The 17,816-nt window shown below is 41.9% G+C and overlaps 1 pseudogene; it reads right to left on the bottom strand.

Moving 5' to 3' along the window:
• Nucleotides 1-16,182, bottom strand: part of LOC142436427 (ninein-like protein) — a 97,689-nt pseudogene extending 81,507 nt beyond the window's left edge.
• Nucleotides 16,183-17,816: the final 1,634 nt, after the last annotated feature.

Below are 17,816 nucleotides of genomic sequence, written 5' to 3' on the forward strand. Positions count from 1 at the left end.
AGCACATTTTAGCACATATGTTGTCTTCATCCTTTTCAAAACAGTTTCTTTCTACTTGAGCCCTCGGTATCAGATCCTCCTTTTTTTCCCCCTCCCTCTTCCACCCTCCTATCCTCATAAACCCTTGACAAATGATAAATTATTGCTATTTTCATATCTTACACTGTCTGCTGTCTCCCTTCACTAATTTCTGTTGTTCCTCACCCTAGGGTGTGTGTGTGTGTGTGTGTGTGTGTTTACATTGATCATTTGGATCAGTTCCCCCTTTCTCCCTCTACTGTCCCCAACCCTCCTGGTATCGCTACTCTCATTATTGTTCTAGCCAGATTTGTAGGTAGAACTGGGGTCATGATAGTGGGGCTGGGGGAGGGAAGCATTAAAGAACTACAGGAATGTTGCATGTTTTATCAGTGCTATACTGCACCCTTGCTGGCTTGTTCCTTCCTTGTGAATCTATGGTGAGGGAATGTCCAATTGTCTACAGATGGGCTTTGGGTCTCCCCTCCCTACCCCAGTGTTTGAATCAATATGATTGTTTGTTTGGGCCTTTCTGATGCTGGATACCTGATACTGTCTACATCTCATGATCACACAGGCTGGTGTGCTTCTTCCATGTGGACTTTTTTCGCTTCCCAGCTAGATGGCCGCTTTTTTATCTTCAAGTCTTTAAGACTCTAGGCACTAATATATTTTAATAGCTGGGCACCATCAGCTTTCTTCACCACATTAGCATATGCACCCATTTTGTCTTCAGCGATTGTTGTCGGGATGCTGAGCATCACAGAATGCCAGGTTATTAGAACAAAGTGTTCTTGCATTGAGGGAGGACTTGAGCCATGTTGAGTAATGTCCGTCTGCTACCTTATTATTTAACATATAAATATATGCACATAGATCTATGTCCCTATTGTTATATATAAATATATTTACACATGTACATGCCTGTATTTATGCATCTAAAATATCTTTTGCCTCAGTTATTTCCTCTATTTCCTTTTACTTTCCTCTTGTCCCACTATCATGTTTGACCTTCATTTGGCTTTCAGTAATTCTTCTTGACTACATTGCACTTGATCAACCCACCAGGCATTCTACAGCCTCCTTACCATCGATTTTAGATCATGTGTTATTCCCTTGTCCCTGAAAACCCCAAATCTTAATAATGAGTTATTGGGTTATATATAAGAAATATCCATACTTGTGTCTATGTGTTTTATTACACACATACAATCAAATACTTGCATTTATTTTAATTTTTAAAAATAATTTTACTGGGGGTTCGTACAACTCTTATCACAATCCATTGTGTCATGCATCCATTGTGTCATGCACATTTATACATTTGTTGCCATCATTATTCTCAAAGCATTTGCTTTCTACTTGAGCCCTTGGTGTCAGCTTATTTTGTCCCCTCCCTCCCCACCCATCCTCCCTCAAGAACTCTTCATAATTTATAAATTATTATTATTTTGTCATGTGTTACACTGTCCAATGTCTCTTCCACCCACTTTTCTGTTGTTCACTCCCCAGGGACGGGGTTATATGTACCTTGAGATCAGTTCCCCCTTTCTACCCTACCTTCCACTTACCCTCCTGGTATCACTACTCTCATTATTGGTCCTGTGGAGTTCATCTGTCCTAGATTCCCAGTGTTTCCAGTTTCTATCTGTACCAGTGTACATCCTCTGTTCTAGCTGGATTTGTACAAGGGATCATGATGGGGGTGGGGGAGGGAAGCCTAAAGAACTAGAGGAAAGTTGCATGTTTCATCATTGCTATACTGCACCCTGACTGACTCATCTCCTCCCTGTGGCCATTCTGTAAGGGGATGTTCAGTTGCCTACATATGGGCTTTGGGTCCTCCTCACTCCTCCTCCTCATTCACAATATGATATTTTGTTCTTTGATGCCTGATACCTGATCCTATTGACACCTCATGATCACATACATGCATTTATATAAACACCTAGCTCAGTAGGTAGACCAACATTGACTTAATACTTTAATGCCTTACTTGCTGTATTAAGATATGTTTTATTCTGGCAGACCTGAATGGCATTATCAGTGAATATTATTGCAAGTTTTGCCTGATAACCAACTCTACTTCTTTAAGTAAATAGCATCCAGTCAGGTAAGGATTTATTCTATAAAAATGAATAATATAGATATTGAGATATAGTTAGCCTACCCTTATTTAATCTCCCTCTCTCCCTAGTGTTCAAAAAATTAGTACCATAGCTTAATTAATGACACTATAAACAAAAGGTCCTATGATCCATGGAGAAGATTGATATCATTTGCTACCATAAACTAACAAGGATATCTCTAAGGTGAGCCAGAGGCAAATTAAAAACATAGATCTGGGAATGGATTTGGGGCTCGCACTTAATTTTAGCTCCAGGCTAAGAACAATTATTTCTGATGACATGGCCCTACTCATTACTCACCTTCACAAATGAAACACAGAAGATACGGTTGCATAGCAAAGTGCAGGGAAGAAATTAGATAGTGCCAGGCTATCATCATCTGGTTCTTAAAGGGTTGTTTTCAAATAAGCAGCAATTTAAGTGATATGTCAACTAAGCCCACATGGAAGAAGCACACCAACATCTATGACCTAAGGATTATAAATTATATAATCCAGATATTAAGGATGGAATACTATCAGAGCTTATATTGTGAGATTCTGGTGTGTAGAAGGCAATGGATGACATCAGAAGGCCAAAATATATTTGCAGGATCTACATAGGAAATAAGCCTTTGGTGATTTCCTTCTGACCATAATTGAGAGATGAGAATAAGCTGGTTATCAGACAGAGAATATTGGAGAGATGACTGTTGTAGATTAAAATGATAAACCTGACCTGATTGGTTAAAACTTTGCCACTTGATACATTTGACCTTGATTTGGTTTTTAATATTTTCTGTGTTTTTTTTTTTAATATTGGGTTTTATATCTGTTGTATTTTGTCATTGTGGGTAGCCTTCTTGACGCTTTTTATGTGTTTTTCAATGTTTTTTGGTATATGAAACACAGGATAAATGAAGCTAGAGAAACAACAATTAGAATAAGGGTTCCTGGGGGTGCAGTGGGGGAAGTGGTGGGTGGGGTGCATTAGTAGGGGGAACTGATATCAAGGAGGAAGAAAAGACTGAAGTGGATTTTGGTCACAATACCACAATGCTGTTTAATGAGATTGAACTATGAAATGGTATGATGTCTGTATTAGCTCCTAAGAGAAGATTGGGGAGGGGGGGAGATTAAAAAAAAAAAAAAGCAACAACAGAGATTTCCGGCAAGATGGCGATGGAGTAATACATACCAGAGGAACTCTGCAGATTTCAGCCCAGGAGAGTTGCTTAGAGGGAATTTCAACACTGCTGGAATGCAGGAGGAGCATCATAATGATAAGTAGGCTCAGACCCACATGGTTTTGAGGGGCTGGGGGCTTTTGGCTTACCTCAGTGGAGGATGGTTGGATTTGACCTTGGCCCTGCCACTGTCTCTGCTGGAGCCTGGGACCATTTGGAGCCTGTACAGCGGCTTGGTCTCAACACAGCCACAGTTTGCCACCACCCACCTCGGGGCAAGGACTGGACCCTTGCAGCTCCTCTCTGTGCCCCCTCAGTCTTGGAGGGCTGCACAGGGGCCTTTTCTCAACACAGCCACAGCTTGCTGCTGCCGCCTCAGAGCAGGGACTAAACCCTTGCAGCTCCACTGGCGGGGGATCGGGACTCAGCTACATTTGTTACTTTGTTTCCATGTCTTCACTATATCCTCCCCTCCCCTGCCCCCCACAGGCTCAGCGGGCTTGATTTTTTCCCTCCTCTTTCTCTTTCTTGGTCTCTCCAGACCACTCCCCTTAGCCTAGGGCATGTATGCCTGGGCCACACCCAGCTAGGTGAACTCCACCCTGTGTAGCTAGGGAGGCTGGGAAAGGGCCTGCCAACCTCCACCAGGGGATACTCTGCTAAAACATCTAACAGGGGAATTCCTACATGTGTGCCTGGAGTCCTAAGGTAGCTCAGCCAACACTCCTCAACCTTTCAAGCTGTTGTAGGAACCTCTGCCCAACCTCAGCAACACCAAAGCAGGCAACCCACCAGCCTTCTGGGTCACTTCCCTGAGAGGGAAGCTATAGGAGGATAAAGTGGTAGGTTAATTCCATAGTGAAATAAGCTATAGGCAGTTCGAAGAAGTTCTCCTGCAAGTCTCCCAGAGAGAGCCAGTGCTATACAACTCACAGGAAAATGGCACCTGGCTCATCTAAACCAACACAAGGCAAACAGCCATCAGCCCAAACGACCTCAACGAAACAACGGGAAAAACAAAAGGCAATGCCTGAAGATGGCCTGAACATAATGACATGCATAGAGGAAGGAGACATTGAACAGTCACAGAAAGGAATTTTCAGAATGCTACTTGGATTCATAGAGGATATGGGGCAACAATACAGAAAAAGGATGAAATGATAGAAGAGGTAAAAGCCATAAATAAAAGAGAAATACAGGAGCTTAGGGAGGAGATAACAAAAACCAGTAGCAGACTCACGTAACTCAAGAATCGACTGGAGGAATCAGAGAACTGCATCAGTGACTTGGAGGGCAGCCAGGCAGACTTTAACAAATGCAAACAAAAATCTAATAAGATCATCAGAGAAGTTGAAGAAAACTTAAGAGTGATGTCTGATGTTATGAAGCGGAACAACATGAGAACTATTGGCTTACCGGAGGAAGACAACAAAGAAGTCATATGCAACAATAGTGAGAGAATTCTTGGAGGAAAGCTTCCCCAGCTTAGTGAATGAGAACCAGGCAACCATTTAGGAGGCTGAAAGAACCCCAGCAAGACTGTATCACAAGAAGAAGTCACCAAGGCACAAAAGAATTAAATTATGCAATTTAGAGGAAAAGGAGAAAATCATGAGTGCGGCTAGGGAAAAACAAGCAAGCAATCACATACAAAGGTTCCCAAATAAGAATATGCTCAGACCTATCAGCAGAATCTATGAAGAAGAGGAGAGAGTGGAATAACATATTCCCAAAATTGAAGGAAAACAATGCAAACTCAAGAATACCTTACCCAGTCAAATTATCTATCAATATAGATGGAGAAGTAAGAGTCTTCCCAGACAAGGAAAAACTCAAAGAATATGTTAGAAGAAATCCAGCCTACAAAAGATCCTTGCAAACCCAGTATGGGCAGAAGAACAACACCCACCAAGCATAAATAAGAGCCCACCACATAGAACAACCTCACCCAGAGGGCAAAAAGAAAACAGACCTCAGATAGCACTGACTTAAATATGGAAAGACTTCAAAGGCTGCTGAGGTAATCTTTAAAAAAAAAGACAAAAGAGGCATAGGGAAAAAGCTACGGTATACAAACATTCCTGGGGCAAGGACCACATAATATGGCAGGGACCAGACCAAACACAGGGGTACACATGGTACACAACTAAAACGGAGGTGGGGTAAGAAAAAAAATAATAATAAAGAAAAGGGTAGCGGGGGCACAGGACACTAACCCACCCAATGGGAGGGTACTATTTTTGTCTCCATAGGGAAAGAGGGACCAGATTTCAACCCGGTGCTCCAAGATGTGAATGCAACATGCCGGTGCGGAGTAGTGAATCAGTGGAGGGGTCTGGGGGGCTGGCCCCAACACCAACCAAATGGACACCTGCCCTTCCCCTCAGAAGAATTTATTTCAACGGACAGCACTGAATCTACAGCTCTGGAAAAGGGACATATCTGATCAGAGCATATGGGAGCATATGAAGGGGGAGGAGGAGAGAGTAGAGCACATCATGGACCACCAGGCCATGAGGTTGATATTCCCAATTAGAGCAGTCAGTCGACAGAGAGGATCACATGGCCAGCCCCACTATGAGACATGACGTCCCTCACTGACCCATATCTCTACAGAGGACAACACCAGAGACACAGTGTGGGTATTGCACCCAATCGGATCCCACCACATCGAGGCAAAATAATTAAGGGGTGTAACAGAACAGCAAGGGAATAGAGCGGCGAGGTCCCCAGTGAATGCTGAAGGTAGACTTTGGGGCCAGGGCATGATGCCCCAACAGACTGGACTGGAAAACACTTTTAAAGACCAACAAACAATCCTTGAACTAATTACAAGTTTTCTTTCTTGTTGTGTTTTGTTTTTTCTCATTAGTATGTTGTTATTTTGTTGTATATTGTTGCTTGGTTTTGCTCTGTCTTGTTTTTGTGCATGTTATTATCTCCACAGGTCTGTCTAAATAAGATAGGCTGGATGAACAATAGGAGAAAACAACGGGACCAATAGTTCCGTGGGACATGGGAGAGGGGGAGGTAAGGAAGTGGTGTTAACAAACCCAGGGACAAGGGAACAACAAGGGATCCAAATTGCTGGTGAGGAGGGTGTAGGAGGCCTGGTTGGGCATGATCAAGGGTAATGTGACTAAGAGGAATTGCCGAAACACTGGTGGGGACTGAGCATGAGAGTGGGACAGGAGGGAAGTCAAAGGAAATAGAGGAAAGAGCTGGGAGGCAAAGGGTTTTCATAGAGGTCTAGATAAAGACATGTACATATGCAAATATATTTGTACATGAGACTAGGGAAATAGATCTATGTGCATGTATTTATAGGTTTAGTATTAAGGTAGTAGAAGGACATTGGGACTCCACTCAAGTACTCCCTCAATGTAAGAATACTTTCTTCTTTTAAATTGGCATTTTATGATGCTCACCTTCCCGACACAACCGTTGAAGACAAAAAGGGTGAACAACCAAATGTGGTTAAGAAAGCTGATGGTGCCTGGCTATCAAAAAATATAGCATCTGGGGTCTAAAAGGTTTGAAGGTAAACAAGCGGCCATCTGGTTCAGAAGCAATAAAGCCCACATGGAAGAAGCACACCAGCCTGTGCGATTACAAAGTTTCAAGGGATCAGGTTTAAGGCATTATCAGAACAAAAATCTTACCATAGTGAATGAGCAGGGGAGTGCGGAGTGGAGACCCAAAGCCCATTTGTAGGTCACTGGACATACCCTTACAGAAGGGTCTTGGGGAGGAGACGAAACAGTCAGGGTGCGATGTAGCAACGTGAAAAAATACAACTTTCCTCTAGTTCCTAAATGCTTCCTCCCCCCACCCCACTGTCAAGATCTGAATCCTACCTTGCAAGCCTGACTAGACCAGAGGAGGTACACTGGTACAGATGGGAACTGGAACCACAGGGAATCCAGGGCAGATGATCCCCTCAGGACCAGTGGTGTGAGTGGCGCTGCTGGGAGCATAGAGAGAGAGTGGGTTAGAAAGGGGGAACTGATTTCAAGGATCTACATGTGACCTCCTCCCTGGGGGACATACAACAGAAAAGTGGGGGTAGGGAGATGTGGGACAGACCAAGATATGAGAAAATAATAACTTATAAATTATCAAAGGTTCATGAGGGAGGCGGGAGGGGGAAGAGAGGGTTAAAAATGAGGACCTGATGCCAGGGGCTTGGGTGGAGAGCAAATGTTTTGAGAATGATGAGGGCATTGAATGTACAAATGTGCTTTACACAATTGATGTATGTATGGATTGTGATTGGAGTTGTATGAGCCCCTAATAAAATGATCTTTTAAAACAAATAAGTAAATAAATAAACAATCACTGACATTAAAAAAGAAAATAAATAAAAAACACATATAGATTACATTGCTAAATGTCATCAAGTCAGTTTTGACTCATAGTGACACTTTGTACAACATAAGGAAACACTGCCTGGTCCTGCACCATCCTAAAACTCATTTTACAGCCACTGTGTCAATTAATCTCAATGCGAGTCATCTTTTCTGTTTACCCTATACTTCACCAAGCACAAAAACCCTACTCTGGTGTAACTATAGGAAAAGAGCTCACAGGAAACTGGTGTTCCAGAGGAGAGAATCCAGATTTGGGTTCAGTATAGCAGTACACACACACACACACACACACACACACACACACACACACACACACACACACCACAATTTTTGCTTCTCTGGAGAACCCGGTGTAAAACATTTGGTTCCAAGAGTGATTCTAGAGAAACAAAGTTGTACAGATCAATTTTCTCAATTGGTTCCCAAGTCTGATCAGGTTTGAAGGTACTAATAACTGCCCCCATGCATATAAAGGGCACTGTGAAATCGTGGTGTGCGGTGTGCTCTAGTGGTTACGCATTGGGCTCACCTCAGTGTCAGCAGTTCAAAACCACCAGGAAGAGAAAGATGAAGCTTTCTACTCCCATAACTAGTCTCAGAAATCCACAGAGGGCAGTTCTACCCTGTCTGACAGTCACTACTCGATGCACGCAGTGTATCACCACCCGCACATCAGGAATTGGTGGAAATTGATGCTCTAAGTGATAGCATGTTTGATATTCTTCTGCAATTGTTTCGGGGTAAGCAGTATGGAGAAGCTGATTATTTATCCTACTTACAAAAGATAAATTGGTAGAAGGAAAGACATGAACTCAGGACTTCAGAGTCAAAGATCAAAAAATGCATAAAAGACTTCAAAGTTTACATTTATTCTTTAAAAAAAAGGTTTTCTTTTTGTGGTAACAGAGGTGATATTACTGAAAAAATAAACTCAAGAGTAATATCCTAAGAATGATGAATTACAGTGCCAACTCAATTCTCAACCTCAAATGCTGTTAAATTGAGAATATTGATTGGGAACAAAACGGACTCTTACGCCTTGGGATGGGGAGATACAGGCAGATAATTAAGAAGACGGGTGGACTGAGCCCCCAATTTCCATAATGTTACTTTAGCTAAGAGCAGATTGTTTCCATCTGAAGAGATTGCTCCATCTTAATTCATGATCAGTAAAAAAAACTATTATCCCTTCCCACCACATGAAAAGATTAACTCAATAGTGCATGCTGATATGAATCCTGGGCATTTACTGGAGCCTTGCTTGAGGAGATGCTTTAAAAGATACTGATAAATGTTTCCAGTTAATGAATTCACCACCCATTATTGCTTCTAGACCTAAGACTAGACTTATGTTCCAGCAAGCTCTAAAAGATGACATATACATGGTGACCCAGGCAGAGGTACACTATACTCCAAAAGAATTTCCAGAAACGTAGAGAATATAGATATAAGAATGGCTAATAATGGTGTGTAGAACATAAAGTTGGATCAGTCTTAGTTTACTGATATGGGCCCACTAAGTGCAGAATATAAATTTAATGTTTCAATCTAAGACACTTTTTGGTTGATTCAGTGAAGCTGATTCGTGGGTTGTATGATGGCATAAATAAATCATGCTCAATGACAAGTCCAGTCAAAGTATATTGTAGCAGAAGGTATCCACAAGATTAAGGAGTTGGGCATGCTATAATGGATTAATCAGGATGGGTCTACAGACGCACATGGAGTAGAACTCACACCTTTACTGCAAGAGGAGGGAGCCCAATTGCAAATGTAGTCCCAGCATCTCTGAAGATTGCTATTTTATGTAAGTCACATTTCACTGTGGAAATGGACTTATTGGAATAGTGACACCTAACTACACTTGGGCTGATTGGGTTGCAGGGAAGTAGGGGCCAAATGGCAGCACTTAATTGACAGAGACAGGTGGATGTGGCTACTATAATGGACAGCTGAGTCAAAGTGGGAATCAGAACAGCTTGACTGTCATGGACTCATGGTATTGTCTACTCAGGCAGGAAGTCCTTGGGAGTGAAAAACATAGGAAACCTAATGAATATTTACTTGATCTGTCTAAGCAGAAAAAAAAATCTGGGTCAAGTGAACAGCAGTGAAACTCAAATGATTAGAAGAGTCATAATTGTTCAATCATTCCCTGAGGTGAGATAGTTTACAGACCCATAACCCATTAAAAAGAGCAGGGGCTATGTTTCCCTGTGGAAGGACCCCCACTATAATGACAAAATTTTCTGTTATTTTTTTGTCAGCCTTCCTCAAATGGATCATCAGCATTTTACAAGAGTGAGTGTTCACTGTGGGAAAAGAAATAATTAGATTTTTTTAGGGATTATTGGACACTGGCTCTAACTGAGACCAATTCTAGAAGGCCTAAAACATCACTGTGACCCACCATTTGGTGTGGGGGCACATGGAGGTCAATATTGTAACGGAGTCTCTTACTTCAAGTTCATCTTCAGGTGGGCTGGTGGCTCTCCAAACCCACCCTGTAGCAAATGAACCAGTTCCAGAATCCATTTTGTGTAAGTCATATTTACATAACTGGAATACTCAGCAGCTAGCAGAACATCCACATTGGGTCCCTGAGGTGGGGAATAAGGCTAAAATGGTAGGAAAAACCAAATGCCAAGAAGACGCCATTTAAACTGTCTAGGAAAATGGTAAGCTAAAAACAATATTGTATCTTCCCCCACACTTTCACCACTTACTCATCTCTCTCCCCTTTCCTTCATTTCACCATATTTTCCACCTTCTATTAGACCTCTCCCACATCACTAGACAAAGCCAACTAAGTGTTCATATCACTGGCACTACTACTAGGATTCTGAGGAAACAGCAATCAACCACAGAAAACCCAAAACATCAAGAAAAACAAATGTAAACAAATGGAAATTGCCCAGATCCAATAGAGAATTCTGAAAAAGAGGCCCTGGAACTATAAGAAACAGGATTCCGAAGAATGATTTAGACATGTAGGGAATACTCAGGAAAACAATAGAAGAAATCTTAAATCAAAGGGAATCTAAGAATATAAACAATGAGATAACAGAATTAGGCAACACAGTAAATGACTTGAGGAATAGATTTTCCTTCTGAAAAGGAAAATCAAATCAGTGAGCTCAAAGACGATCACTCTGACTATAACTGACAAGAAAAACCACCACCAAAAAACAACAAAAGAATCAAGAGAAATAATCTATGTCTCATTAAAAACCCTGAAAAAGAAGTAACAAAAATACATACAAAGAAAATAGTTTTGACAAACTATAAAAGAAAATTTGACCAACAACACAGGAGTACATAATTATTCAAAAAGTTAAGAAAACCAAAATGAGATAGAAGCTAAAAGAAAACCACCATGAAATATCAGAGCCAAATTCTCCAATTTGAAAAAAAAAGGATAGAATCCTGAGGGCAGTTACAGAAAAAAGATGGGAGGTGGGGTCAGGGGAATGTATGTCTTGAAGAAGGCGACTACATTTCTATCAATGGTTAAACTGGCTGGAGAAAAACAATGAACAATACTCGTAAAGAATCCAATGGGAGAAAATGCCCGGTATTATGTTCCTACTTGGTTTCTATTCATCTAGTTTCCATCCAGACCTTGGTGAAACAGGCTATGCGCTGTAGACTACTGGGACCTTGAACTGTGTTTTCAAGGCACACATCTGTCCTACTGCTCGAACTGTTCACACTCAACTGTAGCCGTTTTAAGGAACAGACAGACTTTCTTGGACTTAATATTTATATGACTTAGTGTGAGAAGAAGCAGATGACTGCTATCCCAAGGTTATGGAATTGGTGGTCTTTGGACTGTGGTTCAGCTCTCTTGCTCTCAGGGTGCTCTATTAATGATGCCCATTCAATGTGGCCCGGGATTACCATATATTTACTACTTAATGCCCTTCTTTTTTCTTATGAAATGTATTCATCTGATAGGGATGATTCTGCTTCTGTGAATTACTGCAAATTTTGTCTTATCACTGATCCCACTGCTTGTTTATAAATAGTGTCTTGTTATGTACATGTCATTAATTCATATTTTACATTCTGAAGCCTATCTATACTTAAATAATTTTTCTTCAGCATTTTAAAATGCTATATAATTGGCTAAATAAAAGACATTACCTTATGCCCTAGGGGGATGATTTATAAAGTTCTCTATCATAAAATCATAATAATCTCTGAAGTTAACCAGAGACATATAAACTATAGATTTATGAATGGATTTGGGGTTCGCACTTAATTGTAGCCCAATGCATCCTAGCCTGGCCCCGCTCAATGCTTGCCCTCATGAAGAAGTCACTGCTAATATGAGGGCTGTAACAGCATGTGATAAAAAAACCAGTTGGTGCCCGACTATCAGACAGAATAGTGGCTGAGGTTTTAAAAGCTCGTCTTCAAACAGGTAGCTATGTGAGTGAAGCATCAACTAAGCCCACATGAGGAAACACACCTGCCTCTATAATCCAAGGATTGTAAATAACATCCAAATCTCAGGAGAAAATAGTATCAGAGCTTGAATTCTGGACATGTGGTTTACAGAAGGCTATGCAAGACAGTGAAAGCCAAAAATCCAATTGCAGGTTCGCTTGGATGGATTAAGCCTCTGGGGAATCTTCTTGGACCAAAGTCCTGGGATATTAAGAGCCTTGTTAGAGACAGAACACTGCAAAGTTGATTAAGTCCGTTGTACTTAGGTTACATTTTAATATCTTGCTATTTGATCTCCCTTTTGACTCATTTTAAAGTTGTTTCAGTTTTTAATATTTTGCTTTTTTTCCTATGAAGTTTTTCTCTGTGTTCTAATCATTGTTTTCCAGTTTGTCTTTTCAATGATTTTCTGTATGTAAAGTCCAGGCTATGTAGATTCACAGAGGTAGTAACCGGCTTGATAATTGTGTAGAGCATGGTAGGAGTGATTGGTGGCAAATTAGGAACTAACAACGAGTTCATGAGAAAATGCGCTGAAATTCATTGTGGTGATAACTGCAGAAACGTTCTTAATAGGATAGAACAATTGAATTGTATGATAGGTGAAATATGAGGGAGTACCCCCCCACCACCAACCCCAGACCAGAATTGCGCTGGGCAGAGTGGAGCTTTCATAGTACCCATGTTTCCTGCTAAGTATGCATCGAGCAACTTGCTCTGAGTTAGTGCACCCCGTGGCACTGGGAAGGTTTTCTCTGGTCACGGTGAATTTTTTCATAAAAGCAGTTTTGCTTGAAACCTTGCTTTTTGAGATGGCCAATTTAAGAAAACAGTGTGCAGTGGTGAAATTTTGTTTCCTACTCAAGGAAAAACACTGCAGAAACTGTTGTGATGTTGAAAACAGCTTACAAGGGCAGTGCTATGGGAAAAAACTCAAGTGTTTTTCTCATTTCAAAAAAGGTAAAATATTGATTGATGACAAACCTCATTCTGGATGTTTGTCAACTTCCTGAATGAACGAAAATGTCAACTCATCATGCATTTGGAGTTTGCTCCACCAGGCAAGACTGTTAATCAAGCTTTCTATTTAGAGGATCCGAAAAGATTGCATAATAGTGTGTGATGAAAATGGTCTGATTTGTGGCAGACAGGGGACTGGTTCTGCCACCACGACAATGCCCCTGCTCACACAGCCATCTCAGTGTGCCAGTTTTTGGTAAAAACCAGCATGCCTCTTTTGCCCCACACACCTTATTCACCTGACCTCACTTTGTGTGACTTCTTTTTGTTTCTTTGAATGAAGAGGGAAATGAAAGAACAGAGATTTGAAGACAAAAGCAGAGATGAAGAAAAAAATTGGAGAGGTACTGTCAGCCTTCCAAACAGATGAGTTTGAAAAATGTTTCCAAGAATGGAATCACAGGTGTGACAAATGTATGAAGTGTAATGGAGAGTACTTTGACGGTGACATGGTTGTTTTGTAAAAAAATTTAAATACATAACTTTGAAAAAAATCCATTTTTGGTAACTCCTTGTATCTTCCAATAAAACTATTTTAAAATAATAAATATGTAAATGGGGTTAGCCCAGATTCAGTTGTACACAGGTTAAGACTTGAGTCAGTGGTCTCCTGTATTGCTTGCTTTCCTTGGGAGTTATCAGTAGCTTGTCACCTGACTTACCAAGCTTGGACTTATTCGTCTCTTTAGCCACAGGCTTGATCTGCCAACCTTGAATTCATTTCCCTCTGTAGCCATAGACCTTTGTCTTTCAGCTCCTTTTGGGCCCATCAACTCCCAAAGCTATGACAGTCATGATAACCCTGCACCCTAACATCAGCATCATGGGCCTAGAACTTGCTCAACTTGGAATTTGCCTTCTTCTACATCTGTGTGAGCTATTTTCTTGATGAAACGCTCTCTATATAAGTATATCCGGAGAACAGGCTGTCCAGGGAGATTACCCACACTGCACTCTCCAGGAAACTATTCTTGTCACAGCAACACTTCTGACAATCCAGGTCCTGGATCTTTCAAAGTACCAAGCATGAGGTCATGGTTTTACCTTGTGCCTCAAATAACTCATTCTGAGGCTCTTTGACACCATCAGGTTCTTCATCTGACTTGAAACTCTGTGGAAAAATGGAAAGGATACATAAATCCCTTGGAGAATATCAAAAGCAGTTGCAGAACACCAAACAAACATGTAGCACTGGAAAGCTCTTTTGTGTAACTGAAGTGGACATGCTATCTGTACACCACCAGCACGTGGATCATAAATTCCTTATTGAAAGTGAGAATGCCAGAAGTGGCAATAGGGAGCATGTCGTACTTTGTGAAATCATACGTGGTGTTCCTACCCCCTAAGTCATCAGCACTTTAAGTGGGCACATGCAGTCAACTGTCTTGGTTACCTTACACCAAGAGAAAAGACGAGGACACCCAGAAGCATCTGATTCTGTCAAAATCTTATGGTGTATGTAGTGACCAAGTGAATACCCACATAAGGAATCTGTGGAGTCCTGGTGTAATAGTGCTTGAGCACAAGGCTACTAACTGGAAGTCAGTTGGTTTGAACGCACCAGCCTTGGAGACCCTTTGAAGCTGTTCTACTAAGGACGATGGGGTTGCTAAGAACCCAAGTAGGTTAAATGGTAGTGGGTTTGGGTTTGGGTTGGACCAAGACTCAGCATTCTAAGCAGGAGCAATCTTGAGGACTGAAAGCTGAGAGCAGACAACAGGAAGAGTCTACGGAAGCGATGAAAGAAAGAAGCATCGTGCTACCGATGGAGTCCAGCATGCGACAAACGGACAAGGTAGCGCCTTCAGCTCACACCCTGTCCACTGTCTCTCTGGGGTAACTGAGGTCTACAGTGCTTAGGTGTCTTGTCTACCAGAGGTCTAGGGCCGACCCTCCAATGCTCTCACACCCTTGAATTTAAATGACAAGTCAGAGCAACACCAGTAAATTCAGTCCCACTTCCCTAATGCCTTCCACTCACTGAAAAACTAAAAATACCCTTTCCATACCCAGTTTTGAGTACCAAAAAGGCCTCAAAAATCAGAAGAGCCCCGATGAAGACAGAGTCTCATTAGCCCAGGAAATGATAATTCAACCCACACCATACTTCAGATCCAAATGTAAAGAGAACAGAAAGCAAATGTCCTGGGTTTATGGTGTAGCCCAACATAGCACATGCATCCATGAAAGAAAATTTAGGATTTAAACGTGTGCTTATTTGTTTCCCCCTGCCTTACAAATGTTTAAGATTAAAATCAATTCAGGACTCCAAGTTACCTTACTAAAGATAGGTTCTTGATATGGTCTCGTCTTTCAATCTGACAGCACATAAAGGAAGAACCAGTAACATTCTGGAATCCTTGAATACAGATCTAACAAGTATGTGATTTACTTAGGACATGTGATGCATCATCATGAATATGCTTCTTGACATGGAGTACAGTGAGGACCTGGCCCTTAGCAGGTGTCTGGGATTCACTCCAGGTACTTGAAGTGAGTAACTTAATGAACTGGGAGAAGGGAGCTGAAGCTAGCCCCCAAAGCGGCAGGGGAGTAGTAAGTATTTCCTGTCTTACAGTTTCGAAGCACTACAGTACTAGCGTCAGAAAGGAGTGAGAAACAAATGAAAACATTTCTGCTGTTGCAATGTCTGAAGGAGAGCACTCTTTGTCCAGGGTCACATGGAGACAACTAGACCCAGATCTTATTTAAAATGAGATCTTATTCCCCAATGGTAACCCTAGCACCTGTCTACTTAAAATTCCAGGGAATGAGACTCTCTCTGCTTACATTCTCTCACAACCATGTGAACTAAGATATTTACCTGATATTAGGCACTCAAGTTGGAGAAGGAAATTCTGACCCACCTCCACACTTTGCAGAGATGTTGCTCGGTGGAGCTGGCTGCTCAGGCTGCTCTGTCCTTGCTTATCTGCTGCATGCCTGACTTCAGTCTCCAGTGAGCACAACTCAGGCTGGGTCCGACGACCATACCACTTAGGACCACTCACATGCTTCGGTAGGACAGCTTGTGAGAGAGAGAGAAAGGAAGAGGGAAATTTGGTGAGGAGCCCTTTAAATGAGCTCTCTGAGATTTGAATGTGTCTACGTTATCATGGATGAACATTTTTACCCAACAGAAAGCATTAAAAAGAACACAAGAAGCTGCTTCTCTGTTAGGTGTGAATTGGGTCTGAAGGCTAGTAATAGTGGCTCAACTTTATGCACTGCTTGAAGTTTTCAGAGTCTATTTTTGCTTTTGTTTATGCAATAAAAGGCTGAGGGGGGAAAAAAAACACCCCCAAACCCTCTAAACCTGAAGCCCTAACTTTTTATGCAAACAGTAGGTTCTCCAGTAGTCTAACAATCTAGGGCTCTGGAAGCTGAAGATCATCTTCCAAACCTAAATGTCCTCGGAGTACATCTTAGCCACCAACAGAGGAAGAGAGAGTGGTGCGTGGGATCTGTGGATGTGGGGCCAGGATACAGGCAGGCAGGTACCTCTGAAATTCAGAGCATGTCTGGTGAGTCTGGGACAGAAAGAGGCTTTTAACAGCTCTCTGCTTCCTTTTGAAATCCTTTCTTCTCTATATCTACAAAGAGTAGCTGGGACCTCTCAGCCAGAGAAGAAATTGATGCTGAATTCTCATGAAAATTGAAAGTGGAAGCTAGGAAAAAGAAATGGGGACTGGGGTGGCATGGAAGCCTGATCGAACAGGCCATGGCTTCAGAGCAGAGCCAGTTGAAGAGAAGGCAAAGAGACTTTCATGAGGTAGGGATGGGGCAACAAAACCAGATGCATATTTCAGTGCACATGTGTCTTTTGTCTCCCTACACAGAAGTCTTGCTTCATAGGGTCATGCGCCACCTCACTTGTTTTCTGCGGACATTGACCTTGGGGTTATGCAGAGCAGGAAGCTGGTTAAATCTGACTGCTGGTAGAATAGTGATACCACAGCAGATAGGAGTAAGGTGTTACGTTCGAGTTCTCATGTGTGAACGTATTAGGCATGGCACTATGCTGGTGTGGTGAGTTATGAATTGGACTGCAAACAGCAGTAAGAAACACTTACACAACTACACAGGACAAAGATGGGGCTTTCGACTCCATTCTCGGAAACCCACAGGGGCCGTTCTCCTCTGTCTTATGGGGCCGCTATGAGTTGAAATCCACTCGATGGCAGTGAGTGCGTGTGACATCCAGGGCTTCCGACAGTGTGTGTGGTGGTGATATAACCTATCATACCACAAGAGACTTTTGAAGTAAAAAGATATTGTTAATAAGCATGATTAGATGACAGGTATCAATAAGGAATGGCTTGGGAAATTCTAAGGAAATGTGACTACAGCTTATAGGAAATACCAAGCAAGAGAGAAAAGTTTCCAAGTCAGTAGCTCCCTTCAAGGAGAAGTAGACAGGAGAACCATACCTTCCGAGAGAGAGACCACGAGTAAAGCGCTGCCCAAAGGGTGCGTGATAGAACACGTCTGACTCCCTACGAAGGGCTCTAAAGTGGGTTTGTGTGAGTGGGGAAGCATCGATTTTTTCTAGTATCCAGACAGGGATCCCTTGGTGGTACAAATCATTTATGTGCGTGGCTATTTACCAAAAGGCTGGAGATTTGAGTCCACCCAGAGGAGTTTCAGAAGAAAAGTTTAGTG

The sequence above is a fragment of the Tenrec ecaudatus genome, unplaced genomic scaffold (genome assembly GCF_050624435.1).
Source record: "Tenrec ecaudatus isolate mTenEca1 unplaced genomic scaffold, mTenEca1.hap1 Scaffold_266, whole genome shotgun sequence".
In the NCBI taxonomy this organism is placed as follows: Eukaryota; Metazoa; Chordata; class Mammalia; order Afrosoricida; family Tenrecidae; genus Tenrec; species Tenrec ecaudatus.